Below are 3,982 nucleotides of genomic sequence, written 5' to 3' on the forward strand. Positions count from 1 at the left end.
TTCCTTTGGTTTTAGTTCAGTGGCAGCGCCGAGACACTGAGGAAGCTACTTGGGAGCTTGAGGACAGGATGCGTAAAGACCATCCTGAGTTATTTTGATTTCATTCTTTAAGTTGTATTCAGTTGCAAACTCTGTAAACGTTTGTTTGAATAAAGAATGTTTCTGATTTCTGTATTTGCATTCGGTACTTAAGATCTGATTTCGAGGACGAAATATCTTAAGTGGGAGAGAATGTAGTAGCCCGAACCCTAATTGAGTAATTAAAGGATTAATGCTAATTAAATAAATTGGGATTGGACGGATCGGAAGCTCCGAAGGGACGATCGGAAGCTCCGAAGGGACGATCGGAAGCTCCGATGAGGATCGGAGGCACCGATGATATTACGTCATCCATGACGTGTGGCTGGATCGGAAGCTCCGATCAGGACCGGAGGCTCCGATCACCCCTATCCGGAGTCATCAAGTGATATTTTGACACGTGGCAGATCAGGATCTTCGGAAGCTCCGATGGCAGGATCGGACGTTCCGATAGAGGTTCGGACGTTCCGATCGAGGATCGGAGGCTCCGATCGTTGTCTATAAATAGAAGGCCGAGACTTCATTTCTCCTTGCCAATTCCGGATTTCCTCTCTATTTCTAGTCATATTCGAGCTGTTCTAGTCTTCTTAGGCTTGGTCCGGAGGTCGTAGAGGCGTTCGATAGTCGTAGCGGAGTTGTGCCCAAGTTCTGGAGGCATCGACATCAAAGGGCTAACGACGGACGAAGGTATAGCTTTTGCTTCCTATAAATATTTAGGAGTATGCAATAGCTTAGTTAAGGCTTTTAGAGCACTGTAATGATAGTATCATTTCGCTGTGTAGGCGGACTTTAGGCTTGGACTTAGAGCTGGTAGTGCCTACCTGGTATTTGAGGTACGAAAGTACTGTTCGAGATATCCTGACTGAGTATGCATGTATTATGTGACTGCATGATTTATATGCCATGATATTATGCTGCATTCATTTGCATCTTGCTGTATCTCCTTCGAGATGTCTGTAGTAGGGTTGTACCCTATCCTGCTAGTGGATGGACTTCCATCGATTTGGGTCCGGCGTATCCACAGTTATCTCGGTATGGGAGCCACCTCCTGAAGCGACGGCACAGCGTGCTACATACCAGGGCCCGGTCTGTCTCTGTTATCTGATCCTTGACCTCGAGTCTATAGGGAGTTCACTTTGCATGCATGTATACTCATACTCTCGCACTGAGCGTTTTATGCTCACGTCTCGTACTCTGTATTTTCTGGACACCCTATTCCATGGGGCAGGTTTGCGATTGGACGAGGAGGGTGGATCCAGGAGGGGCTAGTCAGTGGTTGGCCAGCTGGAGCTTTGTCTAGGCTTTATTACTGTTGTTTGGGTTTATACAGCTATTCGATTTGGTTGTATAATATTGGATAATTACAGATTCCTTTACTTGGGATTGTATAATGTTATTGGTTTCCGCAGTTTTATTCTGATATCTGTTTTATTAAGTTAATTGCATGCATAAGTTCTGTTTAGTAGGTGATCCGGGTAAGGGTCACTACAGGTTGAGTTGAGCGACATCCACCCCGAATGGGTGTGTCGGTGAGTTGTTTTTAATACTTAGCCCCGGGATCCCAACCGAGCATCGATTGACATTTCGATTATCTGATTTGATAGTCCCGAGTTTTAAAGTCATGCATACATCCATTTTCTTGAAGTTGTTGATGTTTGTGGATTTTGATACGAGGTGTTTATTCAATATTGCATGTCTGTCTCTCTTACTTAGAAATTATATTTCTAACCGGATTATTCCGGCTGTTGTCTTTGTTTTGTATGTGTAACTTGGCAATAGGAGGATCAGGAGCTGGACCGAGTCGTCTTGGTTAGCTTGGGGTGAGATGGATAGAAGTGAGACTCCGCGTCATAGGGTCGAGTCTTTTGAACTTGTATTAGTTTTGTTGAGTCGTTGGAACTCTGATTTTAGAACTCGACTTGTTTTGTATTGCGGGAAGGATTTAGAACTTGTGGTATGTTCTGATTTCGTGTTGTATTGTATGTTGGAGCTTGGATTTGAATTGATTCGTGTTTGGCTTAATTTTCTCCAGGTTCCCCTGTTTTCTGTCCGTTTGGCCTGCGCGCGGGCGAGGCTTGTCCTACGCGCGCGCGAGCTGCCTGCAGTGGCTCGGGTATTTTTGCCCGCGCGCGCGCGAGCCCCTTCCTCGCGCGGGCGCGAGCTTCCCTCGAGGCCACTGGCCCTTTCTCCTGCGCACGCGCGAGGCGATAGCTCACGCGGGCGCGAGGCGTGTCTTTTAAAAAAAAAAAAATTAAATTTATGTTTTGTTCCCGCGACTTACCGTGTTCAATTATGTTTAATTATTTCGAGTTTAGAATCGAGGTCTCATAGGCATGCTCCTCCAATTTCCTCTTTTTGGAGAGAATCTTCTTCAAGAAGTTAGCATAGCTCGGCATTTGCATCAGTGCGTCAGCAAAAGAAATGTTTATATTCAATTTCCTGAATTCCTCTAGAAATTTTGCAAACTGGGAGTCTAGATTGGCTTTCTTGAGAGCTGCAGGAAAAGGTGGTGGAATAACAACATTATTTTGTTATGTGGGTGGTTGTGTAGAAGTAGAAGACTTACCTGCAGTTTTATCCATTATAGTATCTTCTGACTCTTTCGCTTCTTTTCTTTCAGATTCTATCCTCTTCCCACTTCTCAATTCAACTGCTTTTACCTTCTCTTTTGGATTTTTCTCCGTGTCGCTTGGAAAAGTACCCGGATCTCTGCTGGACATATCTTTAGCCAATTGTCCTATCTGATTCTCCAAATTCTTTATCTATGCATCCTAATTTTGCATTCTGGTATCAGTGGATGATATGAACTTTTGCATCATCTGTTCCATGCTATACTTCTCCTCCTGATGTTGTTTTCCATATTTCTGATCCCCATATGGCCTATTATTCTGTCCTCCCCACGAAAAGTTTGGATGTTGTTTCCACCCTGGATTATATGTATTTGAGAATGGATCATTCCTAGGGCGGTTTTGATTTCCCACATGGTTTACCATGCCTCCCTCCGGTTGATATGATGGATTGCCAGTCTGACAATCTTTCGTGAAGTGTTTAGCACCACATTTATCACACCACACTTCTTGAATATGCATCGCAGAATGCCCTAAACTTAGCTCTTCAATTCTCTTATTAATGACCTCAAGCTGAGCTACTACTGAAGTGAATGCATTAACTTGATGAATTCCTGCGGATCTCCTGGCTGCACTTCTCTCAGACTGAGGGTGATAACTTCTAGATGTCATCTCCTCAATTAACTCATATCAGTCCTCTGGTGATTTTCGTAATAAATTACCACCTGCAGCTGCATCTAACATGGTGCGATTAGAGTGAGAAAGACCATAATAAAAAAATTGTACCACAAGACCGTCTGGTAGTTGGTGGTGTGGGCATCTCCTCAATAGATCTTTATAGCGCTCCCAAGCTTCATAGAGTGTTTCCTGTTATCCTTGAGCAAATGTTGTGATGTCAGCTCTTAGCTTCATCGATTTGGATGGTGGGAAGTATTTGGTGAGGAAAGCTTTTGCGAGATTTAAAAGTGCAATTTATGCACTTAATATATATATGATTTGGCTTGACTTTGTGATGTATCGAGTGGATATTATGTGCATTAGTTGTTGTTTTTGTGATTTGCAAGGTTGACGCAAAAGTAGCAAGAAGAAGCGGAAGTATGCATTATAGAGTATCAACTTCAGAAAATTACTGGGCATTATTGAGGAATCAAAATCCAATCTTCACCGTCCAAAATACAGATTAGGATGTTTTTAATCTACTATCAAAATTTCAGCTCAATCCAACGGTTAGATTGTGAGATATAATTTTTTGACAATTGTCGCGCGACGTAGATTTTCTAACCCAAGAGGCATGCATGGGCGCGTCACATTCACGTGCGGGCATGCGTCAGGGCAAA

At 43.4% G+C, this 3,982-nt stretch overlaps 1 non-coding gene across 1 annotated transcript; it reads left to right on the forward strand.

Moving 5' to 3' along the window:
- The first annotated feature begins 3,447 nt into the window (after positions 1-3,447).
- LOC140870093 (small nucleolar RNA R71) lies at positions 3,448-3,554 on the forward strand. The gene has a single exon (XR_012147073.1). It is a non-coding gene; the product is annotated as a small nucleolar RNA R71 (small nucleolar RNA).
- Positions 3,555-3,982: the final 428 nt, after the last annotated feature.

The sequence above is a fragment of the Henckelia pumila genome, chromosome 4 (assembly GCF_033568475.1).
Source record: "Henckelia pumila isolate YLH828 chromosome 4, ASM3356847v2, whole genome shotgun sequence".
NCBI classification, from domain to species: domain Eukaryota; kingdom Viridiplantae; phylum Streptophyta; class Magnoliopsida; order Lamiales; family Gesneriaceae; genus Henckelia; species Henckelia pumila.